General features: G+C 32.6%; 1 protein-coding gene across 2 annotated transcripts in view; it reads right to left on the minus strand.

The window, feature by feature from the left end:
- Window positions 1-20,148, minus strand: part of LOC122526271 (serine/threonine-protein kinase 25) — a 112,778-nt gene that overhangs the window by 78,865 nt on the left and 13,765 nt on the right. Inside the window, exon 1 of one of the 2 annotated variants that reach the window (XM_043649581.1) lies at window positions 6,777-7,045. The exons of the other annotated variant lie outside the window; for it this stretch is intronic. The gene's annotated coding sequence lies outside the window, so the exon portion shown is untranslated. Of the gene's footprint in view, window positions 1-6,776; window positions 7,046-20,148 lie in introns of those variants that run through there. 2 annotated transcript variants of the gene reach the window in all.

Raw genomic sequence — 20,148 nt, forward strand, 5'->3', positions numbered from 1 at the left:
ATTATTCATACTAATGTATATATGTATATATGAATATATGAATGCACGTATAAGTAAAACGTTACGTTTCTAACGAGAGAAGACACATCTTAAATACGTAAAAGAAAAATAAAAATTAAAAAAAAAAAAACCAAAAAGAAACGAATTAAAAATATGAGATCTCACAAATAAAGTCACACCGGGGGGTGAAGGGGTAACGTGTGTAGTTCTAAATTCGTAAAAGATAAAATTCGTAAAAAGAAATATCGTCGACACACTTGTATGCCCTTAACGTATCTCTCTTTACTTCGAGAAAGAAGAATAAATCACGATTTATGGAACGTAGCCAGAACCGAATTTTAACTTCTTCTACTTCTTCTTCGAAAAATCTATGACTTAGCGACTTTGTATGAAAAATTCTCTATCTTGGTAAAAAGGGATAAGAGAGAAGGGGACAAAGAGGGCAAGGGGTGGTGGAGGGGGCGGTGGTGAGTTAGAAAGAAATATGGTATGGAAATAGGGGGTGGTAAAAGAGAACATCGTTTTCGCGTTTATTGGAGCAAAGCTTAAATCCGATGCACAGACGAGTTTAAATGAATCTGTCTGCTAGGGATGAAATTTAACATACATCTAAATATATGTATGCATGTGTGTGTGTGAAAGAAAGACAGATAAATAGAACGAGAGAGTGTGTGTGTGTGTGTGTTTGTGTGCATCGAACGAAGCTTCGATTTCTATGGGCTAGTTTTGTGAATCGTATCGGTTGTCTACGGAAAGAGAATGAGAAGAGGAAATGGGAGGGGAGGTGGAAGAGGGGGGAATAGGGGGAGGGGGAGAGACAGAGAGAGATAGAAAAAGAGCTCGTTGATGGGACACAACGAGTCAACACAATGCGTTGAGAGGCCTCGGAAACCGACAACGGACATACTAGACAGTCCCTGACGCGATCGTTAAAACGACTTTTCGTATTCATTTATGACGACGTTTCTCGACATCGAATCGACGTAGACACACAAACAACCTTTTGCTAAGAGACGCGTCATTGGCTTGAAGGAATTCTATTTGCTCCATTTCTCTATCTACTATTACTACTACCACTACTACTATGAAAAAACGCAAACAAGCTAACGAACGTTGTTTTTAATAATTTTATTTTTATTTTTATTTTTTATTTTATAATAAAATAATTTTATTTTTATTTTTATTTTTTATTTTATAATAAAATAATTATAATAATATATAATTTTTATTTTTTGATCAATCTTTTTCGTCGCATACAACAATAACAAAATTGCATGGGGGAAAAAGTATTATTTTACTTGGGATATAAGTTTGATCGTAAAGCATACACGTGCATTGAAATCACTGGAAGAGAATGATATTTATCTATGAAATAATAATACTATTTATAATAAATGTATCATCACTGAAACATTTCTATATTTGATAATAATTGCTTTTTTTCTTACGTATACATTGGCGCAACAACGATTACAAAATGGCATGTAAAATGAATATTTTTCTGAAATATAAATTTGATTGAAAAGCATATACGCGCATTGAAATCACTAAATGAGAATGATATTCATCTATGAAATAATAATACTATTTATAATAAATGCATCATCACTGAAACGTTTCTATATTTTATAATATTTGCTTTTTTTTTCTTATGTATACACCCCGTTACGTCAACGATTAACAAATAGCATGTAAAATGAAGATTTTTCTGAAATATAAATTTGATTGAAAAGCATACACGTGCATTGAAATCACTGGAAGAGAATGATATTCATCTATGAAATAATAATACTATTTATAATAAATGTATCATCACACTGAAACGTTTCTATATTTTATAATATTTGCTTTTTTTTTTTCTTACGTATACGACCCGTCGCGACAACGATTACAAAATGGTATTGTCATAGAAATATTTTCTATAACATATATCGATGTAAAATCAATTTTTTCTAATTACCTGCACAAATCATCTCTAACCATTATTCACAATTTAGTTATTTTCATCGATAAGTACTATCCACTCTTAGAGATTTCAATTCACGTAATACTTTCGAAAAGCAATTGATAGTATTCGTAGGTAGCAGCAGGACGACTTAACGGAATAAACGGAAAATGGTTGGTAGGTAGGTAGGTAGGTAGGTAGGTAATCTAAAAGCGGAAATAACTAACCGGTGAGCGTCAACCAGCACTAACACACCAATACTAACACCAACACCAACACTGGTAATAGGAATACCAGTAAGAATCTCTTTACTAACTGATATACGAATTTCTCTCTCTCTCTCTCTTTCTTCTTCTCAGTGACAGGTGGTATTCGAAACGTGTCTATAAAATTCGGTATACACGGAAATAGATTCGTTTCCAGCATCGGCCGACTACTACTACTCGTCAATCCAACGTGTCTAAAAGTGTCCTACCAAACGTTTGAATTTTTAAACCCGAACCTAAGAAAACTTCTCTATCATTCTTTCTTACGAATTATCGATCTGTTCTCTTCTTTTTCTTTTTTTATTTTTATTAACAAATTAAAAAGAGTCAAGACAAATTGTTTCTAGCGAATAACAAAAGTGTCCTACCAAACGTTTGAATTTTTAAACCCGAACCTAAGAAAACTTCTCTATCATTTTTTTCTCTTCTTTTCTATTTTTTATTATTATTAACAAATTAAAAAGAGTCAAGAAAAATTGTTTCTAGCGAACAACAAACGTCATTGTCCGTATATATTACACCAAGTAAGTAGGTGGTACACGTTGAGAGTACTACCTTGCGTGTCTTTAATGAGAAAGAAAGTTTGTGTTCGTAAAAGAGAAGGAAAAGAAGGAAAGAAATAAAAAAAAGAAGAAAAATATAGGTATATATAGATAGGAAAAAAAAAAAAAGAAAAGAAATGAAAAAGAGGAACAGGATCGAAGAAACGAGTGGCACGCAAGCGCTACGCGAATATATCGGATTGCCTTCTCGCAAGCACGAGACACGTTTAGAAATTCAAATTACTTGGAAAATCAGTGCGAAGAATCGTATTTCTTCGTATACTGCTAGAATCCTTCCAACCCTTTCACAACCCCTCTAACGACGCACCGTCATCAAAGGAGAAGAAACATAACGGAATGAATTTTTTCCAACGTTTAAATCGTGACGGGTCCCCCTATTTCCCCTTTCCCCACAAACCCCCCCATCCCCATGTAAAAATAGCGCAAAAAATTATTATTATTATACAAATACGCGAATCGTTTATAACTCGAGCGCGATTAATTTTTCATTCCTTTTAGAAAACACGTTTTGCAACACAAGGCTTTCGATAAAAGCGAACTATCTTCGTTTACTCGTTCGTTTTATTCGTTAAAGGCAGACAGGTGACTCTTCCATGATAAATTATTCATAGTCGTGACACCTTCAACTGTTGATGATATTATCGAGAATATCTTGCAGGTTGAAGAGAGAGAGGGGGGGGACAGACTGGTCCAGCGTTTCTCAACTAATATCAAATCACGTTATTAAATGTTGTTGTTCAAGAAAAGTTACGAAAAAACATATTATAATAGAGATATATAAGTAAAGATTTCTTTTTATGGCAAATCCATAGAATTTTCATAGAATATTTTATCGTACCAAGAAAAAAAAAAGTATATAAAATATGTATATAAAATTACAATACCGGTCTGTTATATTTTTCCAAATTTTTAATTATAAATAATAAAACTACAAGGTGTGTTATTGTAATAATAAACAAATGTATTGAATCGTACGATTTGAAAGGTTGAGTAGCGCTGGACGACGAGTCCTTACGGAATACGAAACAGCCACATCAGAGTATTAATAATAATAATTACGATAACTGTTATCATAGTATTCATCTACTTTTATGTAACGAATATCGACTATGTCATTAATTTGATATTCGTTGATTGGCATAAAGATAGACACGTTAAAGGTCTCGTTTTAATGTATTCCAATCAAATGAAATAAGATAAAGAAAGCAAGAAAGAAAGAAAGAAAGAATAATAGTGATAGATAGAGGAAGATGAGGAAAAAATTTGATCAAAGACTTTAACGCAAGGATATAGTTGAAAAGAAATAAAAACGCATTTTAAGAAAGAGAAATTCTAAGAGAGATGCTCTTCGGGTCATATACCTTTCCCGTTACGTTCCATAAAGTCGAGCCGAGAGTTCTTTCGGGCGGAAGTAGGAAAAGAGACATCAAGGAAAAAGGCAGAAGATAGGAAAAATGGGTTCATAAAAATAATAGTTAAGATGAAAAATCGGAGGAGAGTGATATCTTTTTTGAGATTCGCATCTTTTAACCTTCGCTTTCCTTCATTTTTCCCTTCCTCTCAAGTTTCGTATTTTACAGTAGTAGTACGAAGTTCTTTTTATTTTTTTTAACGTTCCTTTCGTTTGAAACGAAAGTGGAAGAGTAAAGGAAGGAAAGAAGGAAAGAAAGAAAAAAGAAAGAAAAGAAAGAAAGTAAAAAAGGCTGACACCCCATGGAGATTCCGACCCATATATAGCATCATAACGTTCCTCGTGTATCATCAAAGTTCTTCCCCATAGACGCAGTAAATTTCGAACGAGTTGGTACGCTTTTTCTGTCTTTTTGCCACTGTAAGGAAAGAGATAGACAAAAGAAAGAAAGAAAGAAGGGATATCCTGATAAGCCAGTTTATACGAACGACGCTTCTAGAACGCTATATACAGATATATCGATTCTCGTAAATATTTTCCAAGCGGTACGATCTCGAAACGATAGAGAAAAGTTCTCTTTATCTATCTCTCTCTCTCTCTCGAAATTCAATTTGTCATATTTTCTCGGTACAAGCACGAAATTCGAAAAAGAATAATTCAGTGTTTAGTGGTAGAGTGGTTTGGTTGGTTGGTTGTAAAGGAATAAAAAAAAAAAAGAAAAAGAAAAAAGGAAAAAATAGAAAAGAAAATCAAATAAAACTTCTTTCAAAGGTATATCTCTATGAACTTTGAAAGCACAAAACCGATAACGATCAAACGAAAATGATTTATAGATATATATTTTTTTTCGTCCTCTCTTTTCTTTTATTTTTCGAACAACTTCAAAAAGAAATATCATCTTTATATTTTATCATAAAGCAAAACTTTCGAGAGATCGATGATTTCGCGATTGAAATACTCTCGTCTCATATCATTATAATTATTATCATTATCATCATCATCATCATCATCATCGTCGTTGACGAATTGAAAAAGGCGAATTTTCGAATTGAAAGATTCGCCGTTGCTGCCGAATCGAATAAAAATCTTATTTTTCTGTCGATCAGTGGGTCGTCTGACCGGTTGTACCAAATTCCTCCAGGAGGACGTACGAACGAGAAAAGAAATGGAGAAGAAGACACATTTGAAACTCGTTTTCTTTCAACCACCACGACGACGACTATGAAACGACGACGACGACGAAGACGACGACAAGAAAGGAAGAGAAAGAAAGAAAAACATATATCCAAAAAAGTTTCTTCCACTTCGTAGATCGATATATAATCCTTCTACCTTCTAATATTAAACCAAATTAAATCAAATCAAACCAAACGAAATAAAATGAAATGAAATGAAATTAAATTAAATGAAATTAAATGAAAGATGTTTAAAACATGGGTAGAAGAAAATAATCACGCGAGTATATTTTCTCATAAATTAATACGATGAAAATTAGTATAATTAATATCTTTTTAATGAAATGCATATACTAAACACTAATTGTAAATACGAAAGAGAACCTTTATCTGTTAAACATGTATAACGATCGTGCGAATTACGTTCTAACGAAGCATAAATTCTTCTATGAATAGTAAAAAAGAAAACGTGTACTCTGGGCAAGGTAGAAAGAAAATTCTACGTCGTTATCGTTGTTGAGTTTATCGATCCGTAATTTAGTTTCACGTTGGTCACGGAAAAGGTTCGACCACGAAGAAGTAGAATGATGAGGAAGAGGAAGAGGAGGAGGAGGAGGAGGAGGAGGAGGAGGAGGATGAAGAGGAGGAGGACTCATACATACATAAATCGATTCTCGGAAAGAAATACTTCGCCAAAGGCTTAACATGAAGAAGGCGAGAGTTCATTCTCGCTAAAGTACGATGAGTCAAGTTATTTATCCAATCGCGAAAAGTTAGACGCAAGTAACTACGATCAATCCGCCTACTAGCAACGTACTACGTATTTAATACGTAGTAACCAAGTATATAAGGTATATAGATACATACGTGTATAAATATATATATATGTAACGTAAGTACTTACTTACGTATGTATCTACATAAAGTGTTTATATCAGTCGTGGAGAATGACTCAAGAATTTACTATATATCAAGGCCGCCGCTCGTTGACTTTCGCGTGACGCCACACGAGTTTCATGATACTACCTCTGATTTCTTTTTCCATTGGGGTTCCCCCTCCTACCTTTTTAGAATGAAAAAGAAAAGGGATCCCCACCGACCTTCCTTTAAAATCAATCTAAAACGTCATTGGTAATCTCCTCTACAATCAAACTCCACGTAAGAAAAATAACAAAGTTTATGGATGACGTAGGTGGAGGGTAATACACGTATATAAGCTAGACAAGTTCGGAAACTTTTCCATCCACTTATGAATCGTAAGACGACAACTATGTAAAAATACAAAATAAAAGTAAAGAGTGTATATAAAAAAAAAACAGAAAAAAAAGAATCCAAGAGATAAAAAGAGGACAATTAATCAATTAAAAAAAATAACAATAATAATTATTATTATTATAAATATAATAATGACGATACCTTGGATGATCGCGAGTCCGTAAACAATTATTTCCGCGCACCGTAAAAAAACTACGATAAACAACAAAGCGTATATAGAGAAACGGGGCGAAAAGTATTGGATTATTAAACGGCCCCTTTTCGTAAACGCGAAGGAAAAAAAAGAAGAGAAAATTCCGTTTTGCGGCGGAATTATAATTATATCTATATCTATATATCTATATATATCTATATATATATATATCGTGGGACAATCAAGCGACGATTCTCAACGTGTCGTTGTGAGGGCGGCCGCGCGTCGACTGAAAGCTCCCTTTCCGAGAGAGAATCCGCAAGGGAACGACAACGGCGGCGCCACGACGCAACCCCTTACAACACACCAGAGGAGAGCAGAGCCGAGCAGAGCCGAGCAGAGCAGAGCAGAGCAGAGCAGAGCAGAGCAGAACAGAACAGAACAGAACAGTATAGTATGGTATAGCAAGCAGAGGTAGCCAGCCAGCCAGCCAGCCAGCCAACCGAGTCGTTTCACCCCTACCCCTACCCCCACCCTCTACCACCCCTTTGCCATCCTGTTTCCCTCTACCCCCATCTCGTTCCTCTTTCTCTTTCTCTTTCTCCTCCTCATCCACCACCCCCCGCCTTGTCTGCATCCCCCTTGCAAGCTCGGTATCCCCACCACCGGAGCGTGTCTACCGCCACGCGGCCGTCGAACTGGAGGGGGTGTCTGCCGCTGGAATTACTTCGCCCGGCAAAAAGCTCCTATCCCCTTATTTGGAAGGGTGGAAAACTTCGCAAGACCGACTGCTTGCTGCTTTCTGCTGCTAGTACTGCTACTGCTACTACTATCGTTATACTATTGCTGCTACTGCTACTGCTACTGCTACTGCTGCTCCTATTGCTATTGATAGTAGTAGTGGTGGTGGTAGTGGTGGTGGGAAGTAACTAAATGAAAGAGAGAGATAGAGAATGGCGCTTGTTCGGTCCTCCCGAGATATCGTCGTATCATCGCCAGAGAAAGAGAAAGAAAGATAGACGAGAGGGATGAATTATAATCTGGATAATGCTAAAGAATGTTTAGTGAGTGGGCAAGATAACGGAGAGAAAGAGAGAGAGAGAGAGAGAGAGAGTGAGTGAGTGAGTTCGTTGGCCTTCCTTCCTTCATTCTTTCCTTCTTTCTTTCCTTCTTTCTTTCCTTCTTTCCTTCTTTCCTCGTGTTCCTTTCGTTCTCCTACTCTTTCCATAGTTCTTTATCCACGTAAACATTGTTGCTAAGGGATATTTAAATTTTCCTTTCACCAAGTCAAATCCATTTTAGTTTATCGATCCCATGGTTTTAGAGGAGGTAGCCATGTCGGTGGTTCTTCACTTTATACGTACCGATGCATTTAGTCAATAGATTGATAGAAGCATACACTATTGATTTGGATTTTATGGTAATTAATTGATACGAATGGGTCTTTGAATTTTTTCGATATTTTTTTTATTTCTATAGGACGATCCGATTTAAATGCAAGAACGTTGGGGATTTCGCGAATGAATATATTTGTATACATCGAAAATTTTCTATAGATGTATTATATAAAAGGTTTACGCGAAAAGAAATTTTGATTCTTAGATGACGTTTAAACGAGTCAATTTGATTTTTCGTATCGAGTAGTCCCGTAAAAGGGAGGAGGTGGTTCGGTTGGAAATATGCAAGTTGAAAGATAAAAATTAGACGTTAGGATGCATCTTAAAGAGACGAGACCGAGGCTACCACCGATCGAACGAACCGGGTTTCGTTCGTGAACCGAGCATGAAGGAACCGGTTCTTTCGAGTGTGGTGTGTGGCATGAGCTCTCTTATTGCTGCTGTCTGTAAGAGGAAAGGAAGTTCAACGGCAGTATCGATGAACGAGTAGAAGATCGATCGTGTCAAATAGAAATCTTCCCAATCGTTATCTTTTCTTCCCCCACCAATCCCTATATATACAATTGACAACCCCCCCCCCTCCTTGTTTATTTTTAATTTTCTTCTTTCTCACTTCGCGATTTATTTATTTCGATTTAAAAATAAAAATCATATTATGTCTTTCACCATACTACGCGTGCACGATGTTACCGTCCTCCATATATAATCGAATTAGTTAGTTCAACGTTAATGTAATTTTGTACACGTAACTAGAACGCGTAGACAAAATTATTATATCAAGCGACAATGCCCTGGCCTGACCCTGGCCTGTCCTGCACCAAAGTTAAAAATGGTTTTATCAAACGATTACAAGATCCAACCAGCCAACCACCCACCCACCTACCCCTTCTCCTTCGCTCTTTACAACAACGATTTATTTCCTCGACGACGATGTAAACAGCACGTTTTAACGTTCGCACCTTTCTCTCGCAATCAGTGCAAAAGTTAGACGAGATACGTGTCCCGACTATGAGCCCACAATTCTGGTTTTCTGCCAAGTATTTTTCTTACAAGGAAAAAAAACTTCCGTTGACTCTAACTCTCAAAGGAAATCTCTATGTTGCATATATAATTAAAACCACATGTCCGTTCTAGATATGAAACAAAATTGAGGGTAGGAAATCTTCATAAACACGTTTTAATGGGACGAGTTAAGTTGTCCCTGTTAAATTGTCATCTTTATTTCAAAATAAACTTACTCACCGAAGTAACACGTGTATAGTTGTTGATTTATCCTTCTTATTTTATCCATGTGATTTTATAGAACTCTATCATTGATATTTTCTTACCTGAAAAGATAAAATACGAATTTAATTGCTATTTGAATCGATGCAAAAAATGAAAATAAAAGAAAATTCTTCAACCGGAATATAATATTAATGATAGGTTAAAGAATATCGTAATAAATATTTCATCGTTTTCTATTTAATTACAAAATATATATCATTCGCGATATCGCAATCTAATTTCCTTCTCGAAGCTTTCGCGATATCGCAAATAAATCCCACTCTTCTTCTTTAGTTTGAAAAGCACTTTCTTCTTGTATAAATAGAGCAAATCTTAAGATAGCTTCCGTCTTGATGAAAGTAGATGAGAAACAACGCAAGAAAGAGAAAGAGTATAACTTTTTACGTAGCATTTAGAAAAGAACATGTTAATAAATTGAAAGAATGAAAGTATAGTAATACGTGTATCTATATGTATAGATATTTTTGGCGGTTTGCCGAGATCCTGTAATTTACTAAAATCCTAGCATTCTGTCTTTTATGATCCGAAATTAGTTTCGAACAGTTGGTGCCTGTCCTTCTATATGTATGATCTATAGATAATAAAATATGTATACACACACATACGCAGAGTGGTATAAAATGATAAATAGGAAATTAACTCCTTATACAATTTCTATTCTTCTTAATTAATGTTAATTAATTATATTAATATACATATATAATATCGTTATAAATCATATTTAAATTTCTAATATGTACTATTTTCAAATAGACTTAAACAATGATGATAACGAGAAATACAACGTGAGTATGCTTTATAGGTAGGAATATCGATCCTGGCACAAATTACTATACCTCCCACGGGAAGCATCCCTGCATCGATTACTCATTTTCTAGACGATCGTTGGGTAGAAACGAACGAACGTGCAATCGTGATAATTCATATTTTTCCTATATGTTTTCCTATGTGACAGATAGAATTTCATACGGGGAAGGGGGACAAAAAAAATTAAATAAACGTAGTTTGAAAAGTTTAATTTAAAAACGAAAACTGTTTCTCATTTCTATAGAAAATCAAAACTAAAACTATATATAAAATTGTATAATATAATTCATTTTTATTTTGTTTCTATTTTTGATCTATCCGTGTTGAAATAATAATTTGTTGTCATATTTGTTTTTTCTTCTTGCATAACTGTATTACAATAAAAAAATAATAAACGAGGAGTCAAATTTCATTTATTTGAAATGAATGGATCAGTAAAGTGGATCGAATATGAGAGCAACGCGGATGCATAAGATCTATTTATGGTGCCGTGCAATACCGTGTTAAACGGTAATTACTTAATATAATCATTTCTTTCTCTTAAGAATGACTAACACACATAATAGTACAAAATTATAACGTTTAGATACACGTGCGTCGGTACCTTTAACTACGTACGTGCATATTTACGCAAAGAGCAGTAAAACGACTATTAAAAATCCATACTCGAGAGAAAGCATTCCTCTCACTTCCGCATATTATCGGTATGGTAAATTCTCTTATATGTTTTATCAAGTTATTGTTCTCCCCATATCTAATACATACAAATGAAACATGCATTTTATATACTCTTACGAATGAAAGATATATAGATTGATAAATAATAATAATTTCGATTATTTTCTATTAGATTGGAATGTATTATAACAAAATCACTGCATAATTATTAATAATAATAATAATAATAATAAAATGATATAATTGATGATAAACCAACGTAATTTTCGTATTAACGGTAATGCATTAATTTGTTATCTAATTGTCGACAATGTCAGTCATTTCGTGTAAATGAGATGACAGAATTACGTTTAACGTAGTAAATTTATTAAGAGAGGATGGAAGAGTCACGACAATGAATGACTTCGCGTTCAGAATACGACCGAGAGTTTAGTAGCCTTGGTTACAATCCCCATTACAAACGGCCAAGGCCATTATTTGTTTTACCGTCTCCACCTACACGTACACGTTTTATTGTACATAGTTATATATATTAAGTTTTTAATCACTGCAACGGTATTTATATATAAAAATCAGGAAGAAAAAAAAGGGAATAAATTAATATTAATATATTAGTTTAAATTTTAAACAAGTTCCGTTGTTCGTATTGATAATAATTTTTATTAACGCGACAATCGAAATAGAAAGAAAAAAAGGGAGGTAAGAAGAGGGAAAGAGGAACAGAAAGAGGGGAGAGGAAGAGAAAGAGAGGAAACGTTTTATTGTCATAGTTATATATATAAATATAAATAATAATATATAAATAATATATAATATTATATATATTATAATATTATATATTAAGTTTTTAATCACTGCAACGGCATTTAAATATAAAAAATCAGAAAAGAAAAAAGGGAAAAAATTAATATTTTATATTAGTTATGTATATATATATTTTATATTAGTTTAAGTTTTAAACAAGTTCCGTTGATCGTATTGATAATATTTTCTAAACGAATTGAAATTTTTTCTAACGCGACAATCGAACAAGAAAGAAAAAAAGGGAGGTAGGAAGAGGGAAAAGGGAGAGGAAGAGAAAGAGAGGTACCAAAAAAGTAGGCAAGGTACTTTGTCGCAGATCTCAGGAGGAACAAATTGTCTTTGCCGTCGTCGTCGTCGTCGTCGTCGTTGTCGTCTTCCATAGAAAAGCTTGTAAGAGAAAAGCTCGTGCCAAGTTTTCGCAAGCAAGCTGGTACAGAAGCATCATGCTGCGGTCGCCTCCAAGTCGAGACACTCGGTTGGTTCTTTTGAGAAACGATGGAATCGTAGTAACATGGGTGCGAACCAACCAACGAACGAACGAACGAATGAACGAACGAACGAACGTACCAACCAACCAACCAACCAACCAACGTAAGAAACGATGCCATGGAAGAAAAGACAAGAAGAAAAGAGACGCGATAAATTGCATAAGAACAAACGTAGATACGTAAGTAAGTACGTGTACTATATATATATATATATGTATATAGGTGCATACACACATTCATAGATACGTACGCATAGTGGAATTTCTGTCGAGTTCACGCTCGATAAAGCGATTCACTTCGATTCGTTCATATTACTCGCACGAATGAACCTAAGGAAACATAACTTTCCTTTCTCGTACAAACAGCTGGAACTTCATATAAAAAAAAAAATAATAATAAGAAAAAATAAATTGCAAAAAAAGAAAAACAAAAATAAAAAGTCAGAAGAAGAAGAAGAAGAAAATGTCGGACATCGGAAAGTATCTCGAAAGATTTTTCTTGTTTTTTTACTTCGACGAATTAATAAAAGTTGATTCGAGTGTTGCATAAAAAAAATGCATGTAAAAGAAAAGAAAAAAAGAAAAAAGAAGAAAATCCTTTTGTGAATAATCGATCCACGAGTTGGTTCTTTTTCGGTATCCTATCGTAACCTAAGAATCTCCATTAAAATAGCGCAACGGCACGTATTGGAAACCCCTTCACGTACCCTTTCACATACGCTTAAGCATGCTTCACGATGCTTGGGAGTGACACTAGCGTTGGAGTGGAAGGTCAACCGGCGATTGAAACTGGGACACCGACACCGACAAGGGGGGCCATAGAAAAAAAAAAAAAGGAAAGAAAAAAAATTGTAAACGAGTTTAAGGAGTCCGAACGGCTCCTTAAAGGTAGCAGGTTTTCGTCGTTCTCCTCCTCCTCCTCCTCCTCCTTCTTCTCCTCTTCCTCCTCTTCCTCACTTCACCTCGTTTTCGTGCTTTTAAGGATCAAAAAATCCGTACCAGTTGCGCTATCACTGCAACGGCATTTATATATAAAAATCAGGAAGAAAAAAAAGGGAGAGAGAGAGAGAGAGAGAGGGAGAAAAAATAAGTTTACCCAGCGAGTACACGTTTCCTCTTATACTCGTTCAGTGTATGTAGGCTAAATGGCATGTTATGTGAATATAAGACCTCATTTATGTTTCACTAAATATCGAATAATAGAAAAAAGGGAATTACGTTTGATATTTTATTAAAATTAAATGATTTATTTCGTTAATTGATTTTTTTTTTTACATTTAGAAAAACATTACCTATCGTAGTTTTCACTTTGTAAAGATAATTCCTTTTACGATCTATAACTTTTATTGAAATGTATTTTTATTTAGAAAATAAATATTTACGTTAACGTTTAAAAAAATTGTGCGATAAGTTTTCTATCAAAACGATAAAATCAACTATCCGTTGGAATGGTATTTTAATTTTGTCACGAGAAGTAATTGCAATGCGAGTTAAAAGAAGAAAATTAAAAAAAAAAGAAAAAAAAAGGAAAAATAAAAAAGAAAGAAAGAAAGAAAGAAAAGATACGAATAACCATTTAAACGAATCGAAGTATGGCAATATTATCATTTATTTCTAGCAAAGGAAATACTTTAGCAAAGTTTCAACCACGCAAAACAATTAATATATACTTTTAATCGTACAGGTTCGCCAACGACGGTGCACATCGTTTATTTCAAAGTCCCCTGAAGCAATTTGTTCGTTTCCCGATGCGACCGATTAAAAGTTGTTGTTTTTACTATTTTATTTTCTCTACCTTTCTCTCTCTCTCTCTCTCTCATTTCGATTCTTTCCTTTTCTTTTTATTCTGCAATCTATTATTTCTACTTTTCGTTTATTCTCTCTCCTCCAACTTCGTTCACAAACGCACCAGCCTTCTACTTGTAAGAAAAAAAAGAAAAAGAAACGAGAAAAAAAATCCTTAAAGTAAATCTAAAAAAGAAGATTGAACAAAATTATCCCGGTGATTTTCGCGTTGGTTGATTCGACAGCATTTAATCGCTTCTCCGACGCTCTTAACCGGGATTATGCTGATCTATGTTTCCTTATAACTTCACCCTACCGTTCATAATCAATTTTCACTTAAAGCGTCTGCCTCTCCTCTCCTAGCCGTTCGAACGAAATTATATACCTTCACTCTATTATACGCTCAAATCCGTTCGAATTATAATGCGTGTAACTAATCCGAGTATAGAACCGCGAATACCAAATTCTGTTATAAATAGCATACTTGTAGAAGTATATATATATATATATATATATGTTATCAATGACATCATAGTAAGTATATTAGATAATAGATTTCATTGAATATACTAATAACAAATATTACTATTTAGTGTGTAGATTATTCATCAAAATACAGGGTAGTTACAAATGATTCATCGAATTGCATCAGGATGACAATTTTGCTACTCGAGAAATATTATTTGGTAAATCTACGATAGTGATTTTTATTAGGTGGTATTTTTTTATTTTATTATTAATTATATTAGGTAGTATTTTTATAAGGAAATCCTAACATCTGCACTTAAAGATGCATAAGGCATTACCTACTTAAAAAAAAAAAATAAATGAAAGATATTGCATCAGAGTTGAATCTAGATTTTTCTCTTTGTTATATAGCAATCAGTACTTTATTAGTAATACTTTGTAAAATTTGATGAATCATATGTAATTGCCCTGTATATATATATATATACTTATATGCTGCTATATATTTAGGACGATTTACCGTTTGTTTAACTTGCAAGTATAAGTAAATGCGATCCTGTTTCTCCATCCGGTGCAAACGATATTTCATTTCAACACCAAGAGACATTTCTTGCACATAATTCACATGAAAGAGAGACGACATACTAGACCAACCTAGTCGTTAACAAACATAAACGATCCGAACATGTGTGTGTATAATAGCTCAAAGCGAATCAAACCGCTTTTTGAAGCATATACCAATTCGAATATCCTTCTTGCGACAGCTCGCTCAAAGCTAAACCCATTGGAATTGTTTCTCTTGATTCTTCTTCTTCTTCTTCTTCTTCTTCTCTTATTTTCCTTTTTCTTCTCATATTCATACATGGGAGAACAAAGTGAACGTCATATAACGTTGTTGACAAATACTTTCGTTTCATATTCCATAAGAGTATAAAACATGAGAAAAGACAAACGTTTTATCCTTGTCATTCGCAGATACGCACAATTCATATGATTCACTTATTTTAGTTTTTTACTACTTGATTATGATAAATATATACATCAATATACTACCCTTAATAATATATATTTCTATGTTAAAAATTTCATATTTCGTTTCATTGTCTAACGTATCGTATAAAAGTTGATATATTTCACAAGTATAATAGTACACTTTTTTACCGATCCTTGTAATACCTTTCCACAGACGATTGCGAAATCCTATGATAAGATTATACAAAGCAGTCCCTTTATGACTTGTTTCGCGTACGTTTACCTTTCCAACGTGTATATTTATTATACGATAGCTTCGTGCATGTAGCACACGAGATTTCCTCGTGTCGAAAGTGAAACGTTTTATTTCGATGTAAAGAATAAAATGCAAACAAAGTAATAATATTAAATCTCGAGAAATATAGATATTTCATATACGTGTTTTATATTTCTATACGTACATATGTAGATTGGTGGCTATGTATCTTCGGTAAGAAAATTAAACGATTTAATGACACGCAGTATATTTTATAAACGGATGTACTAATATCAATTATTTTCAAGCTATACGTTACACCTATACAAACGTAAAAATACATTGATATTAACGGTATCAATTACTCTTCGTTTTATCATAGCACGTCTTCATTACATATACATCATAAGTTACATTTATCTCTGTGTAATCTAGTAACTGAATGATATCATAAAAGCACACAAATATACACACACACATACACACTGAAACCTACTTTTAATACCTTATAATACTCATTTATCAAGAACGAACTAAGCTAGGTACAAACTGTCGTAATAACGTAAAGTTTTCTAACGATACACGTTTAGCAATATTTCTTTACATTTTATAGTTTTAATTAATCGTCCTAACTCAGTTTTGTTCGTATCTTGGTACTTGACGCGATATGAATCACACAGCTGGGGTAAAAAAAAGTTTAAGATACCTGCATTACAATATTGCACTTTAAAAACTTCGAATTTATTCCGATATTGTAACTACAATATTTTTATTTATAGATCAACGATGATGTCGCAAAAGTTAACATAACAATTGTTATGTTTGAAGCGAAACTTCTTACGATAAAATTTTATAAAACGAGACTAAACGAGAGACAAAATACAGTTAAGATGAGACAAAAAAATGAGAGAGTAAGATAAAACACATAGTCAATCCAGTTGAACGAGATCATAAAAGATTCTAGTAAAAAAAAGGTGTGTAGCGTGTGTATATATTTGTTATGTATAAAATATGTCGATCAATAGTTATTGCTAGATACGTTTTTTTATGGAATAATGAGTGGGAGGAGTGTGATATACCTTAAACGATTGTTAATTAATCGATAAAAACGTATATTATAATCTAAAGGTACAAATTATAAATTCTACGCACCTTCTTCCTCGGCGTCCAACGTTAGACTGACGCGTTATCCTCTGTGAAAGTACTTTTATTGAATATTGTTTTTATGACTTTCCGACCGTTGCGCATGTGTATAAACATAATAAATCGAATTTCCTTATACCGAATGTCATATAAACAACATTTAACAAAAGTACTTTCATAGAAGACAACGTGTCAGTGTGAAGGTGAATTTAAAGGAAGACGAAGCTCCGATCATATACACCGTGCTTCTAAACTACAATATACATTTCTTTCGATTAATTTACTTTAATTAATTACTTTATTAATATTTTCGATTGTTTAAATTAAACTATGTTTGTTTTAACGTTTTTTTAACGCACCGATGATTTTAGTTGAAAATTTTTTTTGATACGATTATATTACTGATTGGTTCAACATTTTCTAGATAATTTTACAAATTAATGAATATTTTGTATAACCTTTTAGGAGATATATAATCTAAGAACTTTTCGTCCACCCTTATAAAATATTCGAAAATATTCGAGGACGGTACATAGATCATATGCTTCGAGTTTTTAGACAACAATAGACACTTCTATCGATTAATTAACAATTATTTTAATTCTCTAATACATTCTTCTTATATTTCAGTTTGTTTTAACACATATATATTGGTTGAAGTATTACATTATCTATTAACGTATTTTTAATAGAAAATAATTTTGGTATATTTTTATTTTATGTTTTTAGATGACTTTTTAAACTTGATTTCGTTACTGAGCCAATATATAACATAAAATTTTATCTATTAACGTATTTTTAATAGAAAATAATTTTGGTATATTTTTCTTTTATGTTTTTAAATGACTTTTTTAAATTTGATTTCGTTACTGAGCCAATATATAAACATAAAATTTAGCGATAACATGCATTGTTTTAAATCAGTTTTTTGTTAGACTTCGACACGTAAACGTATTACTTGCGAATAGTAAAAACTCTTATAATGGGGCCTAAGGATTAGGTTTCTTAAAAAACGTTCTCGGTTAAATAATTTTACCTTCGAACTGACCACTACGCAGGAACGGTCAAATAATTACATAAAAATTAAAAGAATTCTAAAATGAGAACGTTATAATGTTAAATTTTATCGATTAGGCATATTATTCTCTTTATACACATGCGCAACGTTCGGAAAGTCATAGAAATAATATCTAATAAAAGTACTTCCATAGAAGACAACGTGTCAGTGTGAAGGTGAATAACAAGGAAGACGGAGCTCCGATCATATACACCGTGCTTCTAAACTACAATATACATTTCTTTCGACTAATTTACTTTAATTAATTACTTTTAATATTTCGATCGTTTAAAACTAAACTATGTTTATTTTAACGTTTTTTTAACGCACCGATGATTTTTAGTTGAAAATTTTTTATGCTAATAAAATATCTAATGACAATTGTTTAATATTCGAAATTTAATAATAGATACGATTATATTACAGATTGGTTCAACATTTTCTAAATGATTTTACAAATTAATGAATATTTTGTATAACCTTTTAGGAGATATATAATCTAAGAACTTTTCGTCCACCCTTATAAAATATTCGAAAATATTCGAGGACGGTACATAGATCATATGCTTCGAGTTTTTAGACAACAATAGACACTTCTATCGATTAATTAACAATTATTTTAATTCTCTAATACATTCTTCTTATATTTCAGTTTGTTTTAACACATATATATTGGTTGAAGTATTACATTATCTATTAACGTATTTTTAATAGAAATAATTTTGGTATATTTTTATTTTATGTTTTTAGATGACTTTTTTAAACTTGATTTCGTTACTGAGCCATATATAAACATAAAATTTAGCGATAACATGCATTGTTTTAAATCAGTTTTTTGTTAGACTTTGACACGTAAACGTATTACTTGCGAATAGTAAAAACTCTTAGAATGGAGCCTAAGGATTAGGTTTCTTAAAAAACGTTCTCGGTTAAATAATTTTACCTTCGAACTGACCACTACGCAGGAACGGTCAAATAATTACATAAAAATTAAAAGAATTCTAAAATGAGAACGTTATAATGTTAAATTTTATCGATTAGGCATATTATTCTCTTTATACACATGCGCAACGTTCGGAAAGTCATAGAAATAATATCTAATAAAAGTACTTCCATAGAAGACAACGTGTCAGTGTGAAGGTGAATAACAAGGAAGACGGAGCTCCGATCATATACACCGTGCTTCTAAACTACAAATATATTAATAGATACGATTATAGATACGAAATATTAATAGATACGATTATATTACAGATTGGCTCAACATTTTCTAAATTATTTTACAAATTAATAAATATTTTTTATAATCTTTTAGAAGATATATAATCTAAGAACTTTTTGTCCACCCTTATAAAATATTCGAATATTTTTTATGGCTTACTACTATACTTTGATATTTTTAGTAACTCATAAGTCACGGTTTTTTTTGGTAGTATTATAGGAGGTAAAAAAAGAAAAATAAGAAAAGCGACGATTTTTCTTCCACGTTACACACTCGAGTGCACTAAAATTTTATCGCATAAATTATGCAGCTTGCCGGAGAAGCAATAGTTTCGAGGACTTACATCTTCTACAAGATAAATTGCGTTCGGATGAAGACGTTATTCCACTCTAACAAGAGATAGTACCAGTAAATGAACCAACTATTAAAAGTATTAAACGTATTCGTAAATAACGAGATATGCTAGCTATATCAAAAGAAATAAGTACAGAAAATTTATTTCAACCAAACGAGATCTTATTGCGTTTATTTAAAAAAAAAACAGAAAAAATAATAAAATCTTCGTACGATTACATATAAATGATATCGGTATCCAAATAAAATTTCAAAAATAAATACAGAAAAATAAACAAAAATTGTATATCTATATCGGTGAGATAAATCCTTCTTTTTTTTTTTTTTTAAATTTGATTTAAATCTCGCCAAGATACTTGATTGTTTGATCGAAGTTTTTTTCGTTTTTTTTTCTTCTCTTTCTTTCTTTTTAATTAAACGACTCTCAGCTCCTAAGCCTGCCTGGTTTTATCACGCTATCTTTCGTTCGAAAAAGAGAAAGAGAGCAAAACTAAAGCTTTCGTTGGAAGGACTTTTCGAACGTGAAACACTATTAAAAGTTGCATCCGCAATTTTGATTGACTTTTTTTTTTCTTTCTTTTTTTCTTCTTCTTCTTCTTCTTCGAGTAAAGTTAGTCCTATCTAAGTTTTCATCGCGTTTGAGATAGCTATTCGTGAATTTAA

This window comes from Polistes fuscatus, unplaced genomic scaffold, assembly GCF_010416935.1.
Source record: "Polistes fuscatus isolate 324 unplaced genomic scaffold, CU_Pfus_HIC Scaffold11, whole genome shotgun sequence".
Taxonomy (NCBI): Eukaryota; Metazoa; Arthropoda; class Insecta; order Hymenoptera; family Vespidae; genus Polistes; species Polistes fuscatus.